Below are 19,994 nucleotides of genomic sequence, written 5' to 3'. Positions count from 1 at the left end.
TCAAACTGGCATTGTCCTCCAAAGACTACTTGACGTTCTGGATACATATTGCAAGGATAATGGTTAACCTGGAAAAGACGAACAGCCTAATTTTCAGGAAATGTCTCATTAAAAAGGGCACATGACACCTGTGCGGAGCCATCGTAAAGAGCATGAGTTCTTATAGATATCTGGCAGCCTGGCTTCCTGATTGCACCTCTCACCTTCAGCATTTAAACACCCTGAAGCCCAAGCTCACCTCAATCACCTTTGCCGTTCGGAAACTCCTGGCTAACACTGCAAGCCCTTCACTGAGTTCGCTGCTTTAAGTGATAAAGGCAGCGGCAGCTGGCACAAGTAAGTTCGGTGTGCCAAGGCGGGGTGTCTCAGGGGAGGAAGCCGACAGACGACGGAATAGGTATTATTTATTTACTTAACTATACCTATTCCGTCATCCGTTGACTTCCTCCCACCCTGCCACCCTTGCCCGCCTTACCGCATTTACCTGTGCCTGCCGCCGCTGGATAAAGTCCAAATTAATCCCAACAGTGGCCTATGGGGCCAAAGCTTTCCCGAACAAGTTAACATCATTTCTAAATGTTGCGCAACGCAAAGTCTTCCGTATTCTTTTTAGCCTACCTGGAGATGCCTTACAGCCCCAAATTAGTCTTGAGTTTAGGCTGAACGAACAAGACCTGGCCCACATGCAGGGCTGTTGAAATATTTCTTTGCCCTGCTCAGGGAGTACACTAAAATCCTCAAAGACCTAATTTGGTAAGAAATTCAAACCGATCCATCTAAAAATGCATAGACACCTGCACTGAAAGACGCACTTTCAAAGCTTGAAGCTGTGAGATCGACCCTTAACAAAAAATGAGTTTAAACACTTCCCTAATAAACAAGTAAAACGCCTCTCATCCATCAGTGATAAGGAGTCATTTCAACGTAGAAGTTATGCCTGTATGTCCATTAATTCTTACAAGCACCTGACGCCCCAGGTATATCTGACGGAGAGTGTTAGACACTATTACAAGATCCATCTGATGTATCTCAGGTTTGGTAATGTAGCGACACTTGATCAACGACTGGAGTGGTTATCGAAACCCTTAACAATGATGTGTTGACTCTGCAATAACCCGGAAGGATCATTAGCACCAGGACCGGACTGGGAACCCAAAGCAGCCCTGGCAGTTTTCTCGGACCAGCCCCTGGGAAAGCACTGCCTCACTCCAGGAGGCTGGAAATACTTGCTTGCTGCTTTTGTTACTGGTGCCGATATTGCAACGCCACTGAAAACTGGCCCCCATTAACAAAACTAGTCCCCACTACTCCAAAACCGGCCCCCATCTTCCAGCCTCCCGGGGAAATGCCTGATGCCCGGTACAACCAGTCCGGACCTGATTAGCTCACATTGTATGTACCTGTACGTTCTTGCTCAATTACCTATGCCTCTGGCTGTGTAACATTTTTAATCAATTTGTAGTCAGAACATGGCGAAATGCGATAACATTCTGCCTGCAGGGTGATCTTCCTCTCGCCACGGCGAGGTTCATTACATTTGTGGACACAGCAGATAAATGCCTGGCCTTAAGACCCTTACTCTTAACTTAATCGTTTCTGATGACGTAGGTAGAATGTGGACATTTGGCATCCACGATAACACATTCTCAGGCCAAATAAATTAATCCGGTATTTATAAAGCGTGAACTACTCACCCCTAAGGGTCTCAAGGCACTGGGGGCCGTCGGGGAGATTAAGTGAGCTATTATCCAGAGTCACAAGGTGCTGGGCTGAACTGCCTCCAGTGCTGAACCATGAGCCCTGCGCCTGGGAGTCAGTCGCTCTGGCCGCTGCGCCACACCTCTCCCCTGCGCCACAACTCTCTGACTCTGAGATATCATGCAGTGAGTGCTCTGCTTCAAACTGAGCTCCCTTAGCAATGATTTTGATGGACGATGTATAATGCTACTTTGTACAAATGCTCTTCTTGATGACGCAGGTAAAGTGGACATTCGGGTATGACACACAATAGACACACTTAGACCATGGCAGTCTCTGTGACATCACACAAAGGTGCTCAGCGTTAATTGGTGCTACTTTTGTGATGCATTTCCTGGACACTGCTGTTTGTGACCTTGCACATATTTACTTTAGTAATGCTTTAAATGGACGGTGTACTATGCCACTCTGCACACATTCACTTTTTGAAGTCGCATGTAAAGTGAACATTCAGGCTTGACATGCAAAGGACGCAGGCCAAATTAGTACACGTGGCTTAGCGCCGCCTTATAAATACAGAGCAGGGTATTGTGCCACTGGAGCGTAAGAAAAAGTGATGCTCCGGTGGCGCAATGCCCTTGCAAATATGCCCCACAGTGTTACAGAGGCACCAGTTAGGAGACACAACAAGGCTGCCTTAATAAAGAAAAAAAAAGTAAACAAAGACCCGACAAAAGGACTTTGATAATGGTCACTGAATCTGGAGCTTGCTTCTTCATTTGTTGACCACTTGTCATCACTAAGGAGGTATTGCTTCATCTAGGCCGAAGCAACCCATGGGTTGGAAAAAATACCTGCTATAATCTTGTACCGGGATGGATACAACAGTAATTACTCCTCCTCAAGGCACTGTAGCTTCTTTGCAAATGTGAATGTCCTCCATGTCTCCAACTCTGCTATAATGAAGTTATGTTATGCTGATTTAGGACACCAGCAGGTTGTCTTGGGCCAGGGAACGATGGGCTCTCTCGACAAGAACTAGACCTGAAAAGTTCACTCTGACCAAAAGATCTAAAAGCATGCACTGCACCAATCCCTATGTGTTGACTCAAGAATGCCCACTATTCTGAAGTTATTGAATGTGGATCTGGCCTCTCGTTATTCACCCTTATCGCCTTCAGGTGCTTCTCCAGTTTACCAAGCTTTATGTCACAGGTGATAATATAATTTTCAGCATTAATATTCCCTGTTCCGTCACTTTTTTAACTAGCCTCCTTTTGATATGTCGCATACGCGCCATGGGTGTATCAGTCTTACCATTGGCTGCATGAAGGCGTTTTTGCACTCTAAGCTTTAATATCAGAACTACGCAGCAAACCTGTTCATTCAGGCTGGAAATCAGAGATAGGCTCCTGCTCTCTTTGCACTGCACAATGCCCTTTTTGCATCCAAGGCGAACTTTGCTGGTCTGTGGTCACCGTTCCCCCTGTCGCTCAGATGGCACATTGGCAACACCCCACATGTTCAGAGTAGACATGAATGACAGTCATCACAACCGTGGCTGAAACAACAGGTTGCCTACTGGTCCCAACATGACCCACCCCGTAACCAGAGCATATGCAGGACAGTAGAGCGGGTCCTCTCAGGTCATGCAGCAGGTAGCCCACTGCCTTTCATTGGGCGAGAACGAGAGACAAGGGTAATATCATTCGCTTAGGAGCTTAGCAACAAGGGAACTACTGTAAGCCAGTAATACTGTAGTCTAGTACAGCCTATAGACACAGAATCCGTGGGAATGTGCATCAGTTTGCTTGGGGAGGAGGATGCAGCAGATTGCTAGGCCTCAGAACGGAGCCTTTGTTTTGTTTGGGGATGCACCACTACAGAGGATCTGCATCTGTCTGCATTGAGCGAGTCAGTGCAGGTTGCATCAGCCATTGCTGTTAGAGTTTGACCGAATCAGAGATAGCAACCACTACAGCGAGTAGAGGACCACTGCCCCAGATGCCAGAGAAGAGAGCATGAACAGCACTCAGAAAGGCGTCTCAGGCATTGCCCTCATCATCTGCTGGTCCAGAGTCCACCACCCCTGAAGAATCCAGAGAACAAGGATGCTGGTCACATCACCAGTTAGTGGCTCAGATGGTTTGCAAAGGCAGCCTTCAGATGAGGCGAGAAGGGCACTCTGGGTTCACCACCATACCAACAGGAGCCCTGGCCTGTTACTGCACTGGTTGGTCATTTCTCAGAGTATATCAGCGAAAGATGGCAGCTGCCCTTCTCTTTGAGCTACGAAAGACAAACAGCTGGCAGGTGATGGGCAGTAATGCTCTAGGAGTATCCATGTCACTGTAAGCCGCCACACTCTTAGACCATCTGGCTAAAAAGCTCATGAAAGACACTTGACTTACGGCCCACCAGCAGTCCCTGTTACCCCGCAGGCTTCTGGAGGTTGGGCAGTCAAGTGGGGAAGAGAGAATCCAGAGTAAACTGAGAAATTTGTTGACTTCTCTCCTACTTTGGAGCGATGTGAAACCCGATGCCGCATGCTACATAAGGAGGACAGGCTATCACACAAGGCCGCCACAGACAATGGAGGCCATCAGCATGGGGCTTGATGGGCAGGTATGACCCAATAAACTTCATGTCCTCCAATGAGCTTACCAATTCCCACCTATATTCCTGTCCAACTTGGCAGCACAGCCACAGTGCTCACCCAGCGAGCTTGTCAGTAGGTGCTGACCTCCACTGGCAGGGCAGACGAAGTGAGGGGGCATTCAGCAGAAATTAAGCAGGCAATCCAAGTGAGCTGGATACCCAGTAAACACCTCCAGTAGGTCTACAAGAGTAGGCACACCTGGAAGGTGGGTGTTCTCTGTTTCAAATGAGTAATGTGGCCTGCAGAGCAATTCAGAATGTGCTGTAGCAGCTGCTACGGGGCAGCAGTGGTGAGGTGAGGAGGGGGAGTTAGAAAAAAAGGGGGGGAGAATAATTAAACTTACCATACCGGCGGCTACCTCTCCTCCGTCCTTGCCACGATGCTGGAACACTAAGCACCCAGGCTTCCAGACTCCTCTAGCTAATCTAGCTGATAGCAGCTTTGTGATTGGTCTGAGCGCCGTAGTTTGGCGTTCAGATGGGGACTGGGGCCATGTGCATGTTCTCCACACAGGCTGTGCATTACATTCAGTGGAGAACATACAAAGTGTGCATGACTGTGTGGCCGGCCCAAGACGGCTGGCAAAACAATCATGTGCACTTGGAGAGTGCCTCCCACTCCTCCCCTGCTCTGTGGGCAGCCCCGCCCGAACCTACAGAGCCGCTAGGGAAAATTTAAATTATAACAATATGGCGTTAGTATCATTTAATTTTTCTTGTGGGGCGACACTTCTCTGCCTTAGAGGAGGAGCCTCCCCTGAGAATGTGGCATCTTGAAAGATCACTCATTGGTGTCTTCACCAGCCCCATCTCTCATGGTGTTTGGAGTACCCTTCCAAACTCCCAGAAGATTTTCAACTACTTGCTTTATGCAGTCAGCATTTAGCCTACTTTAAGAGCACTAACAAAAAGCCATCTGATTTTGAATTTTATAATTTTTTTCTTTTATTGCTTGGAAAACAGTACACACAATTATCTCAACATTAGGCAAACCCACAATGTCATACAGTAAATATCAAGTTCTGTGTTCCAGAGTCGCAATGCATCCTAATCCAAAACATTGGTAAATTTAAAATTCTCAATATGCAAACTCATTCGCAAGGCACTTATTTCTGCAGATTCCCACCCTTATGGAATGGAGCAATACATGACAGTGCAGAGAGAATACCAAAACACATATATCCAACTCCATATTCAAATAGGCCGCAGTAAATAAGATAAATTGAAATATAAAGTGACAGTGCAATACCAATTTCAGGTGAGAGAATAGTAAGGCAAGCAGAATGGTACTAGTTGCGGGTTTGACCGCGTAGCCAGCATTGAATAAAATTTCATTTATAAAGCACCCGGTTACACCCAACGTTGTGTGCCCCTCGCTAGGACAGAGACCCCCAAAGGAAGAAAAATCAAAGCTCTACCTAAGCTAAGAAGAAAGAATGAAATGTATTTAAAAAAATCTGCAGCCAAAATGTAGAGATGGCTTTAGAGGTCATAAACATATACCCCCAGTCTCCCACTCCTTTACATCTGGGACACCTTCTTTTGGCTGTATGAAACATTCTATTGCGCCTTTCTGGGGTGTAATATACCATCCACAAATTAAAAAACATAATCCTATGAAAATTATCCCCCGGCAACAGCGTAAATCCATAGTCAAAGTACTTTGACCAACTCTCAGCATCGATCTCAATCTGTGTACATTCCTGCCATTTAGTCCAGATTTTAGGGAGGGAATAGTCCAGACAAAGCTCCTTATACCAGAAGCTCAAAGAATCATTCACATTCTTAGCTGGAAATGTTTTCCAACCAGCCCCGCTGAGCAATTGACTAGCAAACTATTAAGTCCAGAGACCATCAGTCTGTAGGGAAAACTCAAGATAGCTGCTTGTGCGGGCCTGCGGGAACCAGCGGTTTTGACTCTATCCAATGCTAAAAAATCCCCAATCTTATAAATATGAAGCTCTGCCCACTTCTGGACGACCGCTGGCGGAAAACAGAGAGAAAGATGGGAGCAGCAAGACAAAGGGGTAGCAGCACGAACCATGGGTAACTCAAATTTACATAACAATTCTTAACTTCAAAGCCCTAAAAAGGAGCATGGTCCTATACCTGACTTTCTTTGGCATTGTAGGATTGTGGATAACACTCGGCAAGCTGACAATCTTGCAGCAATCTAACATATGTATCACCAAAGAGTAATCGGACTGTGATCCCTGCATGGAAAACCGATGCAGCTGTAGGGCAAAGGACGCAAAATAATAGGTCCAAAGACAGGGAACAGCCAGATGTCTTTTAGGGTGCGAATTATAGTTTTGCCTAACATCCGGTGGTAAACCTCAGAAGAGGTAATAAACAACAATGACTCCGTTTTTGATGCATTGATTTTCTATCTCCCCAATCTGGTCTACTTCTGGATTGCTTGCAAGGCTGTTGCTATAATCAATCTACCGGGACGTAAATTATAAAGCCATATCATCTGCATATAGTTTTATTCTTGCAGCACCCGAAACATGGGAATGGATGACACTGTGTGATGGTATATATTGAGCCAGGGGTTCTATAAATAAAGCATATAGAGTTGGAGAAAGGGGACAACCTTGGCACGTCCCCCAGCTGGGGAACACCATCCCCACACTAGAGCCATTTATTATTCTTTAGGACAACATATCTTTATATAATCTGGCTACTGACCCTGAGAGCTGGGACAGGAAATTAAATTTCTCCCAAATTTTTAACAAAAATTCCCAGCTCATGAGGTCAAAAGCCTTCTCTGCGTCTATCAGAATAACAGCTGTGGGGATATTATCGGTTGTAACTATATCGATAAATTCTGACAAATAATAAGTACTGGTTCTCAGGCTACATCCTTTTATAAAACCGCACTGATCAGAGTGAATCAGTGACCTCATCACCACATTAATATGATTCGATAAAAGTTTCGCAAAGAACTTATAATCAGTGTTTAAAAGTGTGATGGGCCTATACAAAACAGTGGCTAATTCATTTTCCCTCTTCTTTACAAAATGTACTAAACTACTTTCTTAAATGAGGGTGGAATAGCGCAGAAGTGCTTGTAGAATTCAGCTCCGAAACCATCTTTCCCATGGGCCTTAAACCTAGCTCCCTTATAACCCCTGTAATCTCCGCGGGTTGATTGGTCATACCAACAGAGTTGCAGCTTCACTGCTTAATTCTGAAAGAAAAAACTCCTGCAAAAACTTGTCGGCCAGGGCCACATCCCATGAACCCATATCCGCCTTATAGAGGGATTCATAATGATGCAAAAATATTTGCCCAATCTTTTCATTATCCCTTTTTATCTCTTTCGTACTGGGATCCCTTATACCAGACTTTGGTGCAGGAAACCAGGGTTCGAGCCTCGAGGTCGCGTCCACATCCTGTGATTCTGGGCAAATCACTTAATCTCCCCGTGCCTGAATATGTAATATAAATACGGTGCTCATGTACAGCGCTCCAATACCTTCGGGTCGAGTTCGCGCTATATAAAAGATGCAAAAAAAAAATACAAAAAAAAAATTATAAGCTTGGCTGTTTAGGATTTCCCTCTCTAGAAAGAACTCCATCAGAACTTCTCTCTTTTCCTGCAATAGGTGGAGTGAGTTGGAGATCAGCTTTGTGGAAACTTGACAATATGCTTCATCGGGCTCTCTTTGCAATTTCTCCTGCTTCTCCTTATCTTTCTTCCTTTGAAAGGCCAGTAGGAAGATCATGGTACCCCGAATTGTGGCTTTAAAAGCTTCCTAAACAATGGCACCTGTTGTATGGGCACCAGTTAGAAATACATGCTCCATCTCTGTAAATAGAGATCAAGCATATGAGTCCTGGGTCAGCAGTGACATATTCATAACCCATCTCCTCAATACTCTGGAGCCAAACGTAGAAAATTTGAATGCAATCACAGAGTGGTTGAAAAAGCCCCAGCGTTATAATGAGAAGAAACATTAGGGATAGTTAAGGAAGATTAAAAACAGTCTATCCGTGAGGCGGATCGATACTTCTTTGAACATAACAATAAACTCTAGATGTGGGATTTAACCCAAGCCAAACATCTTGGACCCCTAATCTAGAGAACATATCAAGAAAGACAGTATGTATGTTGCACTTATGCTGCAGACGATTTTGGTTAGAAGAATCTTCCCTGGGTGTTGGGAGCTAAGTAAAATCATCCCCTATAATGGGCACCCTGGGAAGTTTACATAATTCCCACAGCAGTTACTGAAGTGGGTTGATATCATCAGGTATTGGTCCGTATAAAAAAACAATTGGTTACCTCGTGTTGGGGACCACTGTGGGGACTATAACCCAATAACCCCCAACATCTGTCACAGGGAGAAAGCAGCTGACCTAAGCCTTGCGGCTAAACACCACCGATGTCCCCCGTGAGCTGCCTTTGCAGAGGAAAAGAAACACTGGCTAACCCAAGAGTAACAGAGTTTATTGCCATCATGCCTTCAAACAAAATGCCTCTCTTGTATAAGTATGACCGATGGATCATATAGCCATTGACTAAAAAAACTGTATCTTGTATACATCTATTATTTAACCCATTTGCTTTTTGACAGACTATAACACAACCTGTTTCCTATTATCCATATACATAGCGTCTTTTTACTGCACTAAACAGCGTTTTGGTTTTTTTGCCCTGTAAATGTGTCCAGGCTGTGCCCAACCACTATACCCAAGCAGATATTTTGCCCCTTCAAAGCAATAAAATCCATCACAAAACGTGCTCCCCTCCAACAATAATACAAACCAATGAGACACGTCATCATTACCCAGGAAGCCCGTTCCCGAGACCCCACACCAAACCCCTGCCCACCCTCACCTCTGGGCCACTCCCGTAATGGCCCCAGAGTCCTTTCAGGTCTCCTGGCACCCTGGCACTGCGCCCAGCTACCCTGCCCCCAACACTCCCACGGCCGACCCTCCTTGCCAAAAATGGCAGGTAAATTTAGATTATAACAAATAAATCTATCCCTTAGCTAATATAGATTTTAAGAATGCCTGTGCCTCATCAACAGATGTAAACCAGTGGAACCAGCCATTATGTAGAACCTTCAATTTAGCTGGATGAAAGACAGTGGCCTGAACCCATGCCTGGCAAAACGAGGGGAGCATGGCCCTTAAATCCTTCCTTCAAAGGACAGAATCCATAGTCATAACGGAAAAGATATGAATCGAGAACTCCTTATTTAAGTCAAATTCTTTAGCTTGAATTGTCTAAATTAGAATTTTCTTCTTGATCCGATAATCCACGAAATTAAGCAAAAAAGTGTGAGGGTATCTAGAGTTCACAAATTGGATCCCCGTGAGTGGTTTTCCAACTCCTCATGCTTCATTTTCAAGGCTCCTACTGCTTCTCCAACTGTGCACCAACCCTACAATTTGAGTTATTTTATCCTCTCAATCGGAGATATATTGCTCCATCATTTCCAGCCTGTCAAGAGCTTGAGAGACCTTCTCCTCCAGATTGAGCAACCAGTCGGTGACCTGTTTGGCAGTTATTTGTTGCAGAATTTGTATTGATTTTTTTTCCTCTTAAATCTGACTTAAAGTACCTTGAAAGACCGGGGGATAGGGTTGTAGTTGTTAAGCTTCCGCTGGATGTGGCCTCTCTGGTGTTCAAATGGGCGAGATCCAAAAACGAATGGGAGGTATCCCTCCCCGCTGTGGACCAGATCTCACAGCCAGTATGGCCTGTAGAGGTATCTGTGTGCAAGAGTTTAGGGGAGGCAGGTTTCGGACTTGGTTCCCAAACCAGTATCAATGTGCAGACGGGTGTACTGGGCTCGTTGTTATTGAGGAACAAGGGGAAAAGCTCAGGGGCTTTATTACCAGAAGCTTACTCAATAAATGTGAGTTTACTTGCATCTGTCAAACCTGAATCCCCCTCTCACTAGAGTCAGCTGACAGAGCTCCAGGCCCCATTCACTTATAAGACAAGTGTGATCTGTTCAGTGTCCCACTCTCCTTGGGGCCCCAGCTGACAGCAGCCTTCCCTCCTGTTGATGCCCCTTGAGACTGTCCCTTAATTGGATCGCTGTCAGGGCCTAATACCTGAGATTCAGGAGACTCCTTAGTCTGTGCTCTAGAACCCCTCAATATAGAATCGGAATCTGAATCTGACATCTCCAGTCCAGGTCCACTTTCTAGTTGAGTGTCCGGGTAGTCCCCCAAACCCACCTTGAGGTCACTGAATCAAATCAGACACAAGTTTTTAGGTCCTACACGCGGACGTTTACCTCCAGGGGTTGCTTTACTTAATTTATTGCCTCGCTTAATCGCCTTAAGCGGTATTCTCTGTTTTCAACTTAGTCAAGATTCTGATACGAGAAACAAGATTTCCCCTGGGGGAGGAGTGAGACCCACATACAATACTGCTTACTGCGTCTCCGAAATGGTAAACTAAAGTAGGGGGCCTTCAATTAGGCACTCAGGTCCACTGCTGCGCTGGTGAGGAAGACAAGAGAAACCGGGCACCCAGCCCCTGATTACGTCCAAGGTTGTGGAGCACGCTGACCTCATTTCGCGTCCTGTTGCATCAGTCTGTTCGCCTCTTCACAGCGTAGCATGATAGAAGCACTTACTCCCTACTGCAACCTGTTGCCCTCCTTTATCGCCGTGCAACCAGTTTAGGAGTTTGTAACATGACTCCAGTCGGCTCAACCTGCCTTGTCAGCGCGTTCAGCAGCAAGATCACGGCCGCATGTGCGCCCACATCTACAGTTGGATCAGAGGAGGGCAGATAGCTGCATGTGATGAGTTACGGGAGCCGTCCACATGCCAATCCGAGAAGCCGTATGTATGAAGGGAAAAGAAGAGACATAAAATATAATTCTATCTTTCTGGAAAACCATCCATACATTACCTAATAATCCATGGAAAATATAGTGCACATGCAATAATGGCTAGGCTGGCAGGAGTTGTGAATTTATGGACTTTGAATGAAAATAAACCAGCTGGCTGGGCACTTACGCAGTGTGTGAGCCTTCTTCTAGTGCAAGTATGACTTTCCCTTTTTCTCCTTGGTAAAATAGCTAGGTGGGGGCACAGAGCACAGTTAATACAAACACTGCTGAGGTGGTGAATGGCAAAGGGGCTTGACAAGAATTCACATAATCTAATCTCAACCCTAGAATGGAATTACTGATGAGAACCTCCTGTTAAATTTGGGCTAGCCAAGAATACAAAAATATTATTGTGATGGACATTTTTAGCAGACACTGTGATCAGTTAGATAGACTTGCTACAAAATACTTTTCTCCAATTATTTGTACAGCAATCGATTTCCCTTGACCTCCAGCTCATGCAAGATTTATTTATTCAAAAATTGATTTATTTAGCAACCAAATATGTAATGCGGTCCCTCTTTCTATTTTTTACACTAAACATTGCCTTTATATGTAGTAAAGGTTGATACCTGATTTGCTATTTACATGGGTATTGTAGAAATAGCTAAGCAAATAGTTTACACTAGTGGTAATGAAAGCCATTTGCTTTTAATGAGAACACATGACCTCGATTAGCTCTAGCCAGACTAGATTAATAAATAATGTTGCACTCTAGGAACAATTTATTAATTTACCCAAAAAACATAAGCCTGCATTCTGCCTCCTGTGCACATTGTTTTTCCACTATTTTATATCTCTATAGCTATTTCCTTTCTTGATGATTGAGTAATAAATATTTGCAAATCTTCAATGAATAGAGAAATATTCATACCTAACTTTGAATGCCCAGTATGATGGCTTTACTGTATCCATAAAGTGTACATCTAGAACATTCATGTGACATTGTGTTATCCTGAATTGTTCCGTAGATTGTTTCGCGGAAGATACAGTAATCATCTGGAGGAGAGTATAGCTTGAATTTTATGATATGATCTATACACCCACTATGCAGGCCAATTTTCTCAAGCAGAAACACAAAAAATCTTAGCGCAACAGACTTAAGTGTAAAATTACAATTGACTGTTACTGACCTGCCATGGAAACCTAATTGTATGTTTATAGAGAGCTTAACACCACTTGTAGCAATGTTGTTGGTACTCTCAGGTGGGGCAGGTAAGGGAACTTAGACACATGATTGGTAAAGGTATTCATGTAGGTGTAGGATATGACATGCTTTTGCATGGTATGCCCCATATTTTTGCCCGATCTATTTCTGCAGGCTATAGAGCTGTGTGCACATTACTCCTGATAACTCGTTGTAAATTGACTATGCCGCTGATTTAAACATGGCTGAATTAACATGTCTCTAATTGGCATGCGTAACTTGCCTAAAACTCACTAGTATATTGTACAAGGTGTACACAGGGTCTTAAAGTTACATGTCACTGTGTGCCACCAATTACAGTGGCAGTGCAAACATCACTTCAGATCTGCCACTGTAGCAGTGTAAAATAATCTGCCATTCAACCTGTCAAAATAAACCTTTTTGACGGGAAAAAAACCTCCATTATAAATATTAATAAGTCACCCTTGTAGCCCACAAGGAATGGTACATGATATTTAAATATTTAAAAGCAGGACATGTTCAAATTGTATATTAACATAGTTTTGCAGTGGCTAGAGCCCAAACCTATTTTCACTGTGGCAGGCCTAGCTGTCATATGTGGAAAAACCAGAGTACAGATTAAAATACGAATACTGATACTAATACTGTATCTTGAGAATAGGACCAGCTAGAAAAATAATTAGATACCTATTTTAATAGTTAATTTAAAAAAAATCCAGCTAAGTGGTGAAATCAGATTTTTAAAAATTATTTTTGATTTCAAAGTATTTTATTAATTTTATAAGCAAGTACATTGGCATTTCTGTTACGAGGTTTAGCCAAACTTAGTTGTGTTGTAGTAAATACAGGTACTTTGGTATACATGTTTAGCAAAACCCTTTTGCATTGACTTGCTGGGAAATTAGGTAGAGGATTATAGAAAGAGAGGATAGGAAAGGAAGAATAAAGAGAAAATCCAAGAAAGGTTCTATAGCGATGAGCCTAATCTGTCCCTATAGCCCTGTGTCAAAGGGATATCCCACTCGGGGAGGTGGGGGCGAGGTAGTTGGAGTGGCATCACAGGGGTTCATAGGAGTAGTCGGTGGTATCACGGGGGTTCGTAGGAGTTCAGAAACGTGTCTAGTGACTCCCACATCCCCCTGGTTGCTGGTCTCCAGGGTGAGTTTTGTAGGGTCAAGCTATCCACGCCTCTGAGGTACGTCACCCAGTTGACCCAGCCTGTGTATGCTGTTAAGGAAAAGTAACTTTTAGAAAGTTACCCTTTCCCTGCCTGAAATTCCTTGAGGCTGATTTGTGTTGGCTCTCTAGCTTCTCCTAGCCAGTAATTAGTCTTGAACAGATATGAATAGTTGTGAAATGCCTCCCAGAAGAAAACAGTAGGCTGACCGGAAGGGGCAGAGATGACTCCTCTGAACTCTACCGAAAATGCAGTGTGGGTCCTGTTGCCATCCTTTTTGACTGCTTGGTTCACTTGGTTAGGGCACACCTTAAAGGGAGGAGAGAACAGAATACAGAGACAATTGTTGTGGATCCACTTCCTATTTGCTGAAGGACCATGCTTTTGGCCAAACAGACTTTTGTCTCTGGGCTTATATATTACCCTGGGGTACACTTGAGAACAGGATCCCAAGTCAAAGACTTTCGCCATCTTCAAAATACTCAAAGTAGGTAGGATTGACACCAGTAACTTTATATCCCCTTGCTTAAGGCATGCCCAGTAGTTATTCCCAACCACTAACTAGTGGCAGGCGTAAATGTGGTATTTTCAGGCACACACTTCAGAACACGTCCTGGTAGTGTGGAAGATCAGGACTGGACCTGCTGTTTATGACTGGGCGGAGTCCTGAAGGAGTGGACCTGCTCTCTCTTGAACCCAGGGCAAAGTAGTGGACTCCAAAGGCCTTTTCCTGGTAGTACCCAGCGGACCAGTGGCAACTGGACCCTGTTTTTGGCCTCTGTCTGACAACCCCTGAAGACTCTAAGTGCCACCCCGAGGCCCTGTACTCCTGTGGTATTGGTGCATCAAACTTTAAGTTAGAAACTAAAAATCTTTGACTAGGACTAATCTAGTTGGTGTATCCGACCTGCGCTCCATGGCAGTCATGTTCAAATTGCGCCCTGGTCCTGGTCTACCGCAACCGTTGACTATCATTGGTGATTTGTGTTTTTTTACTTTATTTCTACTTAAAACATTGAAAATTCATAACTCCAGGCCCCTTTATTAGATTAATGTTATTTTGGTGTCATTTTATTTATTAAATTATATTCTATTTTCTAATTCAGTTAATAATTTGTACTTTTTGCGGTTTTACCTTCTAACTGTTTTGGTATTGCACAAATACTTTACACATTGCCCTCCGCCAAGCCTGTCTGCTTTCTTCCATATCTACCAGTGGGTGGAGCTCAGGTTAATTTAGTAACTTTAGGGGTTCTACCTGACTAGAATTGTCATTATTCCTTGAGGGGTGTAGTCACCCACCCACAAAAAAATCCAGTTTCTTGCTGTAGGGAAAGCTGGATTTACAAATCAACCCTGCCAGCTACACAGTAAACACATTTCTCATTAGACCACATTCCCTTGTAAGGTCCAGATCATGTATGGTTTGAGGATACAATTCAGGTCCACTACAACTCATACTTCTGTCTCTTACAACACAATTCTTTCAGTCTTGGTGGATCTTGAGAAGAAGCATTAACTGTTGTTGACACCACACAATACTTAATAGTTCCAGCTTTGCCGGAATAGGTCATAGAGTACCATTCACCAGCCCCATTTGGTACTTAGTGGAAGTCCAACCTTCATAGGATCTGGACTATACTGCTTGTCACCTAGGGAAGAGTTGGGATAGTTTACAGGTGATTCATTGCTATAACACCAGCTATTTCGGCTTTTGCATTTCTTCTGTTTGTGATTTTTAAGTTGTCCCCTCAGTTACTCATAGTAGCATCCCGTAGCACACCCAGGAATGCTCTTAAATTAAAAAATAAAGCATGAATCAATCTTTGGTGCCTGAAATAGCTTTTGTACAATAAATGTTGGGGTTACATAAAATGTATTATTACAAAGCCTCCTCAAACAGTAAATTGTCATTAACAAAAAAGGGATATGGGTAACGGAGATAATATTGGGGCACATCTGTTGTATTCTAAATGATCAGCACTGCATACTGTATATAAGAGCAATAATCAATATTCAAATGAGTCCACAACATTTGAGAGGACCCATTACCCAGTGGGTCTCTGAACGGGGCAAAAACAGAGCTTTTTATTGTCATACGATATAGTTGCTTGCACACCATATAATGTCTCATCTTTATTATGAATCTCAACCCATTAAAATACCTTCTAAATTCAGCATACTACGTTTTTGACCTCCTATATGTACCAAAATATATATTTACCTTTTTCCTTCAGCCAGTCATCACGTGTTTCATCTACTGGGTAACTCCCGCTATAACTATGAGCTGATAAATTTATATTGTGGCTCCAATGTTCATTAGTCTCATATTTTCCATATAACAATAAATATTAAAATATTGTAATCCATAATGTAATGTAATTTAACTCATAATGTAAAATGAAAATATGTAACCAAAAATGTAACTGGTCTTTGTACCACTCGGTGTCCCATAGTTCAGCAGACACATGAATTTGGCATTCAAATCCCTATGTGTGCTGAGCTACTGGGTGGCAAGAGGATACCCTTCCCTTACAGTGACCATGAACTGGAACCTTTGTTAGATTGGATACTGAAAGAGGTACCAAGATGGACTTCCATGACTAAAAGTGTCTGTTGTGGTGGGATGTACCTACATTAAAGGTATAGGCAGGTTGGTGATGATTTAGAAAGGTTAGGGGAGGCAAAGGTATATTGGATACCTTGTATTGTTGTTGTCTGAGGCAAAGGTGTATTGGATACATTGTATTTTTTTGGTCTGTGGGAAAGGTGTATTGGATACCTTGTATTTTTGTTGTCTGTGGCAAAGGTGTATTGGATACCTTGTATATTTGTTGTCTACAATGTTAGTTTTGAGAGTGTGTGTACTTAATGGCCTCTCTTGCAGAGCTGGCTTCTGTGTCACCATTTTTGGTGTTGATTGGAGGCTTTACATCCCTCTCTGAATCATACAGTATTTGCCTCTTATTGAGTATCTCCTTTTTCTTCCCACAATTGTCTGCATTTAATTTTGCACTACCATGATTTTTTAATATATGTGCAGTTAATGAATGACCATCAGTCCACAAGGAGCCCCTTCAGTCTTTAAAAGAGTGAGAACTACTCCAAATGTTACAAATACATATTTTTGTTTTTAATGATGTTTATTTTAATGATACATTGCTCTTAGAAAGGAGGCATTTATTATCCTCAATTGTTCGAAGTAAATTTTGGGATACGTGCAGTAAGGGCAGTGCTGACCCTATGCAATTTGGAGTGTTTCCAGGAGCCTAAGGAATTGGAGCTGATGGCAAAACGACTAAGGCACTTTATTTTGCCCTGGGCAATATTATTTAGTCATACCTACGCAAATCCTTAAAGGGTTAACTCCCCTAAATGAATAGTGCATTACAAAAAAAATATATTGTTCATTCTGTAGGATATAATACCATTAGAGGTCACGTGAGGGTAAAAAAAAAACATGGCTGATTACTAAAGCAGTTTGATAGAATCAGAGTTTTAAAGCCACTTTATTGGATCAGATTAGAGGGGATGATGTACTCCCAAAGTCCTTCAAATCAAGGTACGGTTAATTTTGTACAGGAAATACTTCTGTGGGGTCCTCATATGGGCTCCACTCACTGGTCCATTTAGGAGTTTGCTTCCAGGTCTATGGCAGCTGCTGATTGGGGTGGGTTTCGGCCATAGGTACAATGTATTTTGCTGCTTGAAGAAGAAACAAATTGCACAAGAAATAAAGACATTAAAATGCAGCGTGTCCTTGATGCACACATCGGTGAAGGGCGCTAGTAAGTTCTTGAAAGGACCTTTTTCTTTTGGATTTCTCTGTAATAATATTAAGTTAGGAAACAAATCTGTTTCCCAAGGTGTAGGTACACCTAACAAGCTCTCAAAGTTATGAGAAGGAGGACATTTCGTCAGATTATTACTAAAAGTTAAACCCCAAGAGAAAATGGAATGCCATTGGTAGATCCACAACCAGGGTTCACGGTTCTCAGAAAGTAACTTACCTGTCCAAAGTATGCCTTCTGATCCTAGTAGGTAAGGAGTGACATTCAATCACCATTTTGATAAAAATGAGTTCCTCTTCCCCAGATCAGGCCTGTGAGGTGATTTCTCTGGGACAAGACTTGAAGTATGTGGAATGTAAGCTCCTAGATTATGGATGGCTTGAAGTATCAGCTGGTAAACAGTAATCCCTTTTAGCTGCAGTCAGTAAAAAATGGGGCACAATTGTGGCAGAAAGCCAGACCCTGCACCCACCCATTTCTAGTTATGGTTTGCAACAAACGAGGCACACCATACCTCAATCCCACCGTCATGTTCAGTACAACCCTCAGCAGTTAGCATGTAAAAAAAGAGCAAAATATGGCGACCATGTGAGTTTATTGTGTGCATTGTACACTGAAAACCATTACTAGTTTTTCAGGTTTGTCTTCAGTGAACTACATTCATTAACAGTGCATTATGTATGTGTATCTGTTGAGGTCTAAAATGTAATGGTGTATTACCAGGCAGATTCTAAAGGAAACAAAGGTAGGCCACAGTTCACCTCCAAAGCACACTTCCAATGTGCTGCTAGGCAGGGCCGGCTGTAATGCTAGGTTGTGTACCCATGTGAATCTGAATTAGTTTTGGACAAAGTAGATATTTGACAGAGATGCAAATTATTGATGAATGTGCCTTTTTTGCTTAACCTAATGATTTAAATCTGCCTAAGAGGTCTGTGGGATATTTCTACAAGTAACAGATCTTGAGTAAGTCTGGTTAATCAATTTTTACTTTATGTCCATAAATATAGATGAATATCGCAGCAGTAGTAAGTTACTCAATAGGAGGCACTTTAGCAGTAATCATTTCTATTTGATTTGGTTTATCAGCATCTATGTATGTTTGTAAGTTTGTGGCAAGGTAGGTCCCACATATACATTTCTTTCCCTGAACAATGGAATTTGCTGACTCACCTCCATCCACCAAATGGCGCTGCTGAAGAATGACTAACCAGCAATCCCCTGTTAAAGTTCCTAACAGAATTTCTGGAGCAGCCCTGTTTGCATTCTCCTCCATTTCAGTGCCTGGGTCTCCACCCTCCATCGTCAGGAATGCAGGTAACACACTTCCACAGTCTTGGGACGCTGTAGCCATTCCTACATTCTGTGCCATGTCAAACCAGGGATCTCAAAATGGATCCCACTGATACCGGCAAACAGGCCGTACACACATGCATTACATACCCCTTACACTCATATACCATAAATACATACACTCAGCAGATAAGGGATGTCAGCACAAAGGTCTGAGTGTCAAGTAAAAGCAGAACTTGAAACAAATGGGGCTGGTGGGCCACATTCTCCTTGAAACAGCGAACAAGGTCTGTTCTGATCTGTCAGTGCACTAAATCAGTGTGTTGCCCACACTACTTTATGTGACCAACACGTGCCATGGCAGTAGGCCAATGTCAGCAAAGAGGCCAAGCCTGGTGCTCCCCTGAGGATCAAGAACAGGTTCTCTTCCTTGGAACTGCCATGGTCAGTCTAAATGCTAGATTAGCGTGCTAGTTGGGCCAACACATACAAGGACACCAGGATCACATGCAATCAGGTCACTCAGGGCAGGTGTACGTTCCCATTAACCATGCAAGAATCATTCCCATCCCATCGCCATTTCCATAATCTGCTATACTGCTCGGGCCCACTAGTAATAGGGCTCAAATTGTTAATAAACCCATTGTATTGCACCTTTCTGCATGGTGATAATGGATTGTGTCAGGTTTACATGTGCATAAGGGCTTTAATTAAGCCCATAACAAACTGAGCCCACACAGTGCTTGTTACGGTTTTATCTGCCTCGAGGCTTGAGCCCCCAGGCAATTTAATGTCTTCCCCGTTACATCATGGCCATTACCATCATGGTCTAGCGTAACAGGGTAGCCTTACAAAACACGCCTTATCGCACAAGAAATCACATACCACTGTTGCTTAGTTAGCAAAAAAGGCCACTTTATTAAGACAGGTATGAAGCAAAATAGTAAAGAATACCAAACTTTACAATTTAATTCAGTTTCATTAATACATAAAAATCTGAACGTTCCCCCGCCCTTCAATTCCCCAATAAGCACCACCTTGCCTTGCAAACCCCATCTCACTATCCCCCCTATCCAGCATCCCCAAGCGATGTGCTCTAGTGTTGTTCAAAAACCCCATCGCTTCCTCTCCAGCTCTCCTCTTTTCTGTCCTCTCCCCCCCGAGGGATGGATAAGCTCGCTCCAGACTGTCCAATCCCCCCAAAAACCACCTGACTAAAAACAAAACTGCTACAACCTGCCCATAGCTGCCAAGGTTTCAGATTGCCATGGGTGACATATAGGTAACAGCCAAGCTGTGTTTTATTATGTAATACTAGTTTAGCAGCCTCAATCCCAGGG

The 19,994-nt window shown here is 43.3% G+C and overlaps 1 protein-coding gene and 1 long non-coding RNA gene across 2 annotated transcripts in view; one reads left to right on the top strand and one right to left on the bottom strand.

The window, feature by feature from the left end:
- The window catches only part of DDR2 (discoidin domain receptor tyrosine kinase 2), a 686,650-nt gene that overhangs the window by 97,597 nt on the left and 569,059 nt on the right, over positions 1 to 19,994 (top strand). The gene's annotated exons all lie outside the window — the stretch shown is intronic.
- Positions 1 to 19,994, bottom strand: part of LOC146856596 (uncharacterized) — a 189,696-nt gene that overhangs the window by 168,714 nt on the left and 988 nt on the right. The gene's annotated exons all lie outside the window — the stretch shown is intronic.

This window comes from Triturus cristatus, chromosome 4_1 (genome assembly GCF_964204655.1).
Source record: "Triturus cristatus chromosome 4_1, aTriCri1.1, whole genome shotgun sequence".
Lineage (NCBI taxonomy): Eukaryota > Metazoa > Chordata > Amphibia > Caudata > Salamandridae > Triturus > Triturus cristatus.
The sequence above is the reverse complement of the archived record's forward strand: the minus strand, read 5'-3'. Positions and strand labels throughout refer to the sequence as shown.